The sequence below is a fragment of the Lactuca virosa genome, chromosome 4 (assembly GCF_052849685.1).
Source record: "Lactuca virosa cultivar CGN04683 chromosome 4, Lactuca_virosa_CGN04683_v6, whole genome shotgun sequence".
Lineage (NCBI taxonomy): Eukaryota > Viridiplantae > Streptophyta > Magnoliopsida > Asterales > Asteraceae > Lactuca > Lactuca virosa.
Genome location: NC_136429.1, coordinates 90,436,680 through 90,447,180, shown reverse-complemented (window position 1 = coordinate 90,447,180; position 10,501 = coordinate 90,436,680).

The window sequence follows — 10,501 nt, the reverse complement described above, 5'->3', positions numbered from 1 at the left end:
TCATCTTATTAGAATCATTAGGAACGAACATATGATGTCAATAGGTCATATTTATAGTTAGAGGATCTATAGGATAAACCCTTATTTGAATAAGTAAATAGTAGATTTAACATATTCACGACAGTTATCCTTATAAGCTACCAGGACAAATTTAGAACCTTTATAAAGTCCTTAAAACCATCCATACCATGGAGGGTTCTAGAATTGTCTTCCTTGCTTAATTATTAAACAATTACAACTCAACCATTGCACCTTTAATTAATTCAAATTAATTCGGATCCAACTACTTCCAATTAATTTATTAATCATATAATAAATAATAAATTAAAAAACATTTTATCTCTCTTCTAAAGTCATTTTTAATTATTTATAGTTATTGAGGACAACCCAAAAAAGGACTTTATTTTTATTCCATAAACTGATACCAATTTAGTTATGACCTTGGACACCTATTCCACAGTATAGCAAAAGGAAAAACAAACTCATTTGAATGACACATATGCAGGCTTTCTGTAACACCCGCAGATTCGGGCTAGTCAATTTATAGATAATAAGCGTTTAAAAAAACTTTTTGATAGAAGATTATTTAGGACAAATAATCTTAACAAAAGTTATAGTGATTGTGACAAGGATTATGTCGTGACCAAACCTTGGTCACGTCATGAGAGACACCTGATCCGATTCCAGTGACTCGCTCTTGACTCAGACAATTCAGCAAGGACGGGTTTTTCAGGGTCACGTTGTGATACCTCATATCTCACGTCGTGAGAACGGTCTGAAGCCAAATCCAAGGTTACAACGTTCTTAATCCGTCCAGCCTTCAAACCCAAAACTTACAGAAGCTTAAGGGGACCCTAAAGGTCCATAAAAATATTTGCTTTATGGACATGCCCATGCATGTCCCCACGCCATTCTAGGTCAAAAGTAGAAATATGGCCTCAAGTTATCATGCATGCTTCTAATACTTCACCAACTTCCAGATCTGGATCATATGATACTCAAAAGACCATTTGAATCCATAAAGTTGCTAACTTTATGGATATTCTTCACTCTAACTAGCTAGAACCTAAGGAAATGGGACCAAAAGCCTAGATCTAGCCATGAAATGAAATAAAGTTCGAGTTTTGGCACCTATAAGGGTCCAACAGGAAAAAGAGTTGATGATAATGATGCTTCCTTGCAAATCCACCACAATGATACTTCTTTCTCTTCTTTTCTTCTCCTTCAAACAAGCAAAACACCAAGAATGACCAATGAACTCAAAGAGGGTCATAATCAGGGTTTCCATGAGGCTAGAGGGTGAGTGAGGCTGAGGTTGGGCAACCCTACTGTCACACCAGTCAAATTTAGGTCAAAAATAAATTGATCAATAATCGTAATTGGGATGAACAAAGTGGTAGAGATTGTAACAAGGTTTCCAAAAATATAAAGAACACTGAAATCCGAGTTATAACGAAGAAGTTATGACCAATCGAAAATCCGCGACAAAACCGGCAAAACACTGTTCAGTGTAAAAAGTGAATTTTCGATAAAAGTCTTTTTAGCCTTAACAATCTAAATGAAAGTTGTTGAATATGTTAAACCGAGAATGTTCATAAAAAGAATGTAAAAATCTGACTTCGTATGAGGAAGTTATGATTTTTCTAAGTTTCGGTTTAGCAGTAGACAGCTAAAAATTCGAAATATAAATCGATCGATATTTAGCCCACACAACTTAAACGAGAATCGAAGGTCTCGTCAAAAGTAGTACAACGGTAAAAAGACAGACAAAAACGGACGTCGGGTGAAGAAGTTATGAATTTTTAACGGATTTTCTGTCCCGGTCTGTTAAAAATAATAATATTAAAAATAAAGTCAAAATTAGCCGATGAAGTCTAAACGAAAGTCGTAGAGTATAATTTTACCTATGCGTTCCTATAAAGAACGCCAAAAACGGAGCTCGTATGCGAAAGTTATGAATTTCGCAAATTTTTGGCATGAAAATCGAAAAATCTAGAAAACCGGGAAATTTCGCATGGACCCTCTTCGGCCACGTCACCCTCGCGTGCGAGGCTTCCACGTGTCGGACACGTGTTCACTGCTGATTGAACCGCAGTACGCGTGTCACCCGCTGATTGGTCCGAAGTCGTCATAGGAAAACGGAGCTCGTATGCGAAAGTTATGAATTTCGCAAATTTTTGGCACGAAAATCGAAAAATCTAGAAAACCGGGAAATTTCGCATGGACCCTCTTCGGCCACGTCACCCTCGCGTGCGAGGCTTCCACGTGTCGGACACGTGTTCACTGCTGATTGGACCGCAGTACGCGTGTCACCCGCTGATTGGTCCGAAGTCGTCATAGGCGCCTCCTAATTGGACCGAAGTCCGGTGCTCTCCTGGTCCGACACACATCCGAGGCTGCCACCCTCCTCGCTTCTCCTTCTGACGCGTGTTTGCTGACTCGCCTTCGCATTCGCCAGGTGTCCGAGCCTCGCCACCTGTCCCATGACTCCTTCCCTCGGCCGAACCCTCGCACCCCTATATAAAGGGTGCGAGACTTCTCGGATTTGAGAGGTTTTTCACCCCAAAATTCACCCTTTTTCACCTTTTCACCCCCTAAACTTTCTCACGACCCCCCAAGGCCCCGGTATCGTATCTAAAACCCGAAGCAAGCCCCGGATCCCCGTAATTCTCGAGAAGATAACCTCTTTCCAGTCGAAGTGTTGCCCGCATAAAGCCGGTTTTTACTCAAAAACTCGCGGTTTCTTCGAGAAAGATCATCTATAGAAACGAAATGCTGCCCAAATCACCACTCATCAAAGTGAGTTCATACCCCTATAATTTACATTTTTAATGGTTTTTAAATGCTTTTTAGGGGGGTAATACAAGTTTAACACAATATAAATTGTGTTAATAATTGTATGTGATAATAATCACACAAAGGGTTTCCTTATGTTTTTTTTAAGGATTACCAAATACTTCCAAAATGACTTAAAGTCATGTTAAATCTTTAAAGTCATGTAAACTCCGTTAAATTCTTTGAAAAAGGTTTTATAAACTATTTCAAATTATAATTGCCAAAATCATGTTTATATATGTATAAATATATAAATAAGATTTGAAGGGTTTAGGACTAATGAATTATCTTATTTCCTTTTCCTTGTTTGGATGTGGAATTAAGGTGGTGTTATTTGTCCGAATGTCGTTTCCTTCTTATATATATATATATATATATATATATATATATATATATATATATATATATATATATATATATATATATATATATAGGTTTAGGTTCTATGGAAAACAAAAAAACCCTAAAAAAACCCTAAAAATCATTAAAATGCATTAAAAAAATACTTAAAGATCACAAAAAAAAAATTTTGAATTTTTTTTATCAAAAAATCGCAACTTTTATGTCAAAATCGCTGAAAAAAAATTTGAATTTTTTTTTTTTTACAAAAAAAAAAATTGATTTTTTTTTCAGCGAATTTGTAAAAAATGCTGCGATTTTTTTATAAAAAAATTCAAAAAAAAGTTTTGTGATGTCTTGGTATTTTTTTTATGCATTTTTATGATTTTTAGGGTTTTTTTAGGGTTTTTTTGTTTCCAAATAACCCTTCCCTATATATATATATATATATATATATATATATATATATATATATATATATATATATATATATATATATATATATATATATATATGAATATAAAAGGTTACTTCATTCGATATCATTACCTTTGTATCATGCTGAGCAAAGGTGTTCATCCATGAGATAACATGCTAATCAGATAGAACATATAAATTATAATAGGTATAATTTATGATTCAAAACTAAATATACAAGTATGATTCACGATTGTATGCTTTCCAAGGAAATTACCAACAATTCATTTATCTATACCAAGATATGTATAATACTTTTAATATATGAATAACATATTAAAGAAGTAATAATACATCATACCGGGTTTGCATTAACAAAGGTACGATACAGAGTACCAGGGTTAGCAATTACGGGGTAATAATACATCATACCGGGTTTGCATTAACAAAGGTACGATACAGAGTACCAGGGTTAGCAATCACGGGGTAATAATACATCATATCGGGTTTGCATTAACAAAGGTACAATACAGAGTACCAGGGTTAGCAATCACGGGGTAATAATATATCATATCGGGTTTGCATTAACAAAGGTACAATACAACGTACCAGGGTTAGCAATCATGGGTTAATAATACATCGTAAATCTCGTTTAAACAATAAATTTGTGAGACTCTTCATGGTGTACTTATCTAAGTACGACCTTAAGTCCTGACTTATTAACCAGAATCTCTTGTAGGGAGGGCGTGAATTTGTGTATAGATCTATATGGTACTGACAATCCCGCACCTTTACTGTTCGCTACAGTTTGGCCGGCAGGCCTAGGGTGTCAAATATCATATCGTTTCTGACGCCTGAAGAACGTCGCAGCAGACACATCAGTCATATCAGTATGGTTAATAGAACTCACATGGATAAAACAACGAGTAAATTACTAAGTAATATACTTCTCTTAAAACAGTAAGAAAATATAATTACATCCTGACCAAATATACCTTCTGTTAGTTTTTACTTACAGTAAAAACTACGTATCATGAAATCAAGTATGGTAAATATACTTGTACTTCTGGTTTTGGAACATTTAAAACCACAAGGCAGTATTATGGATAATATAATATTTTCCAGGATTAATACTAATGTTTTGCTGTAGAACAGATATAACTAAGAATATTTTTACAAAGGAAACGGTTTATGGGATTAAACCACTTTTACAAATGAAGCGGTTTATGAGATTAAACCACTTTTACAAATGAAACGGTTTATGAGATTAAACCACTTTTACAAATGAAACGGTTTATGAGATTAAACCACTTTTACAAATGAAACGGTTTATGAGATTAAACCACTTATACAAATAAAACAGTTTATGGGATTAAACTACTTTTACAATTGGAACTTAGTCAACTAGTATAACATAAAAGAACTTTAGTGGTTAATTCTATAATTCCTTAGTTATTACATCAGAGTTATACATAAGTAATATCCGATTGACAGTGAAATGTGTGACTTCCACCTTACTTCCTGTTCCTTGTTTGGTTGTGGGTTTAGGGCAGATACACCCATTTAACTGTCCGTTCGATATTAGGTTATATATAATTAGTATAAACTAAGTAATTATAGAGAGAAACTATTGAGGTTATCAGTTTATCACCTCAGGAAATATGGGATTTTATGGAGGAACCAGCGAACTTTTCAAAAGAATTTAGAGTATACTTAACAGAACTAAAATACTTATGAACTCACCAGCTTAAATGCTGATCTACTCTTTCCAAATAACTTGTATTCTCAAGAATCCAGTAGACAGGTACACTCCCGAAGCTTTTGAGAAGACTACCTAGTACCGTACCGCGTCTCTTGTCTTCTACTGTACCTACTTTGGTGTTTGAATATGTAATGTTTAAACACTTATGTAAAACTTATACTTATTAATGCAATGGTTGTTTGTACTTTGATTACTATATTGCATGTGTTGTGATACTTACCTGAAGTCCTCCGCCCCCGAACGTTTCCGCCGTTCTGGTTTGGGGGTGTGACAGATTGGTATCAGAGCAGTGTTTATAGTGAACTCAGTATATCAGTCATAAAAGATATACAACTATAAACCCATTGGGATAAAAACACTCTGACCAAGAGTTATACTTTAAAAATATAACAATATTTTATAAAAGTATAAGTACATGCAGAATATATATACTAGAATGAGTATCACAAGAAGAACAAAACAGAAGTATTTGGATGTTGGACATTACAGTTAAACCTAGACAGTGACGTAATCATATCTGGGATCAATATAGCCTGATCAACTATATTCATTTGAGATATGACCAACATGTGTTTGGGGAGTGATTGTAGTGTTGCAACAGGTCTAAAACTTACCTAAGTACCAGAAAAATTCTAGAACCAAACACAAAGATTAAAATACTATGGGAGTATTTTAGGATGCCATAACAAGAAAACTAAAAACTTGTCAAGTTCTTATATCTAGAAGTCCAAGAATCAAACTTATAATTAAAATACTATGGAAGTATTTTAGATACCATAAATAACTTTGGGGAAATTCTAAAAGGATCTTTTCTGATAAGTCTATAATTACTAAATGGATATGGTAAGGTTATATATAGTTGAGATTTTATAGACTTAGAATATGTAATTTTCACTCTACTTCCTTTTCCTTGTGTGGATGTGGTTGTAGAGTTGGATTACTTATTCGAAGGTCTATTTGATCTGGATTATATATAATCGGTACACACCATATGATAATAGAAGGACCAGAAAGGATCACCTTCGTAAAAATTTAAATTTTCTCATAGATTCTTTAGACATTCCTATTCTCGTATAAACCCCTTAGATAGATGTAGTCACTCCAGCAATCAATAGAAGAGTCAAGGAGGATCCAACAGAATTTCATTAGGAGAATTCCGAGAAAGAAACAGATGATAAGTAAATAAACTATAGAAATCATTTAGTGCCCTTACCCTATTAAGGACACCAATGAGAGATTCGCATGAACTTCCGAGATTCAAAATCTTCATTACGAAGTAATGGGAATCAGTGTCAGAATCGGAAGTAAGACAGCTCAGGAATTCAATATACTTACGGAAGAGAAGGATACCCTATAGATACCAGGAGAGAACAAATCATTACCACCCAGAATAGAACAGAGAACAAAAGAAAACCACGTGTGATTCATGTGAAGTGTTTGAGCGCCTTTTCATTTAAGTAATAACTAATAAATGATACAACCTAGTGAGTTAGTGATTACATTACTCACATTAGGTTTTGAGCTTATCCTCTTTTCCTGTCACAGCTAATAACAATAAATCAGATCATGAAATCTTAATTGATAGTGATTACTTCTCAAATTCATAAGTCTATTTTATGTAGACACTGTGATGAATTGTTTCCGAATATTTTCGAAAGTTGGGAAACGATATCCACCAATCAAAGGTAACTTAGTTCGGATGATACTCGGTTCATAACCATTCTAGAAACTTATTTATGTTCCTTACCAGGACTGCATCATAGGGATGCAGGTCGAATCATTGAGAACAATATAACAAAACTAAAGATTTATACGTAGATACCAATGGTTAGAATACATCTAGAGACAATGATAGTCGCTCACGAGCTCATTTTCTGATCATGTAACAAAATCATGCCTCCGAAGAAACGTAACCAACCCACCAGCAAAACACCAATCCTTCAAATAGATGCGGCTACGTTTCAAGCTGCAGTCACAGCAGCTGTAGCAGCTGTCATGGCACACCTTAATGCTAACAACACAAATGTTAGTAGTAATGCTATCGGCAACCCCGATCGTGGTGATGGCCAAGTACAACAATGAGTACCTATTTGTAAGGACACTTCGAACCTTAAGCCTAATATCCTGAAACGAAAGTTCGAGAATGTAACAAACCGTTATTTCAAACCTATGTAATAATGTAGGTCAATTTGTATTTCTTTTTAAAACAATAAAGATAAATTTTAGCATACTATGTATATTTACATAATTGACCCTCAAAAATAAATTATTTAACAATCTCGATTGGGATGAACCAAGTCATAGAGATTGTAACAAGGTTTCCAAAAACATAAATAACACTAAAATCCTAGTTATAACAAAGAAGTTATGACCAATCGAAAATCCGAGACAAAACCGGCAAAACACTGTTCGGTGTAAAAACTGAATTTTCAATAAAAGGCTTTTTAGCCTTAACAATCTAAATGAAAGTTGTAGTTTATGTTAAACCGAGGACTTTCATAAAAAGAACGGCAAAATCTGACTTCGTATGAGGAAGTTACGATTTTTCTAAGTTTCAGTGTAGCAGTGTACAACTAAAAACTCGAAATAAAGATCGAGTGATTTTTAGCCGACACAACCTAAACGAGAATTGAAGGTCTCGTCAATAGTAGTACAACGGTAAAAAGACAGACAAAAACGGACGTCGAATGAAGAAGTTATGAATTTTTAACGGATTTCATGTCCCAGTCTGTTAAAAATAATAATATTAAAAATAAATTCAAAATCAGCCAACGAAGTCTAAACGAAAGTCGTAGAGTATAATTTTACCTACGCGTGCATATAAAGAACGTCGAAAACGGAGCTCGTATGCAAAAGTTATGATTTTCACAAGTTTTTCGCACAAAAACCAAGAAATAATGAAAACCGGGCATTTTCGCATGGGTGACCCTCGGACACGTCACTCTCGCTTGCAGGCCTCCATGTGGCACCATTGGATTGGACCAAAGCTCGCAGTGTCACCATCTGATTGGACCGAGACCGAGGACCAATAGGCAACCGACACCTTCGCATGAGACACCCCCGGACACCCCTCGGACCTTCGTGGCACCTTCCCATTGGACCGAAGTTGGGTCCAGTCCGAAGCTAGCACCTGCGAGCCACCTGTCCGAAGCAGCTTCCTTCCTTCGCCACCTGTCCGACACGCGTCAGCCTCGCATAGCCTTGGATCCGAGGCTTCGGCCTATATAAGGCATGCGAGGGCTTCCGAAAAACTTACACTTTTCACCCCAAATTTCACACATTTTCATATTTTTCACTTCCACAAACTTATATACAACCCCTAAAGCCCCGATATCCTATTTCAAACCCTAAGCAAGCCTCGAAGCCCCGAGATTCCCGAGAAGTTAACCTCTCTCCAGTCGAAACTCTGCCCGATTTGAGCCGGTTTTTTGTCAAACAAACTCCTTTCCGTGAAACGAAACGCTGTCCGAATCACCACCTATCAAGTGAGTTCATACCCCCTGTATTTTCATAATTTCTACTGTTTTAAGGGGGGGGGGGGGGGGGGAATACAAGCATAACACAATAACTTTGTGTTATAAAATCATGATTTCAAATCATGATAAAACAACATTAAATCATCAAAAATACTCAAAACATTAAACTCTTTTATAATCTTATATTTTTCCCCAAAATTCATATTTGTATATATATATATATATATATATATATATATATATATATATATATATATATATATATATATATATATATATATATGTATATAAATAAGATTTAATAGGCTTAGGACTGATAACTCATTCTGGGTCCTTTTCCTTGTTTGGATGTGGGCTTATAGTACCGGTTATTTGTCCGAGTGTCATTTAAATTTTACTTATATATAAAATTGTGTATGTATATAAATATAAAAGTTATTTCATCAGTTCAAATACCTTTGTAACATGTTGAGCAAGGGATTACATGCTAAAAACAGTTAAATACAGATTCAGAAAGTACATATAAATTATAATAGGTATAATTTATGATACATAGGACAATAATTCATGATTCAAGCATACTAGAATACACTGTTTTACAAGAAACAAGGGTTTTGATTCAGAACCAATCAAGGGTTTACACTGGTCAAATACATGTTCGGAATACTAATTCAAGAACATGTTATCAATCATTTATTTCAGAATGATTGGGTTTTCATAACTAAAATACATGTTCGGAATACTAATTCAAGAACATAATATCAATCATTTAGTTCAGAATGATTGGGTTTTCATAACTAATATACATGTAACATTTCTATGCTTTTTATGAGACATTCAATTCAAGTTGTTTAATTCATTTTAGACAACCAAGGTAAAGTCCTGACATTATAACCAGAATCTCCAGCCCGGGGATCGAAACAAGTTGTGTGTAGATCTATATCGGGATTGACAACCCCGCACTCAGGCTGCTATGTAATCATATCTACAAGTACAGTATGTAATCACAGTCATAAGAACTTAAAAGTATTTGGATGTTGAACACTATAGTCAAACCTGGGCAGTTATGTAATCATATCTGGAATTAATATAGCCTGATCAACTATATTGATTTGAGTTATGACCAACATGTGTTTGGGAGTGATAGTGGTGTTGCGACATGTCTAAAACTTACCATACATATTCAGAAGAACTATAGAACAGAACACAAAGATTAAAATACTACGGAGAGTATTTTACTAACCTTACTTCTAATACAGAACCTATGGCTGAACACAATTTACCAGGAGACCCCTACAATCCACAAAATGCAGGCTGGATCCCAGACTCAGATGAAGAACCCTCTTAGGACAGCGAATCAAGTGGTACAGATACAGAGCCACAAGTCTGCAACCCTGGGGAGCGTCCCCTGAGACAAGATGAGGCAGAACCCATACCCGAGTGGGGCCAATACATCAACCATTGGAGTCGACAAGACGGCCAACGCCCTCCTTACGGAATGGCACGACGTTTCTATAACGTCTCGAGAGGACGAACAACCGATAGAGCTCTTCCAGTTATAGTAAACCGAATAGCCCGGCAAGCCAATCAATCCAGGATTTCGATCAATCGAATCCTCCAAGTGAATACGGTTGCGCAGGCTAACACTGCAGATATCCTTCATCTTGATGAA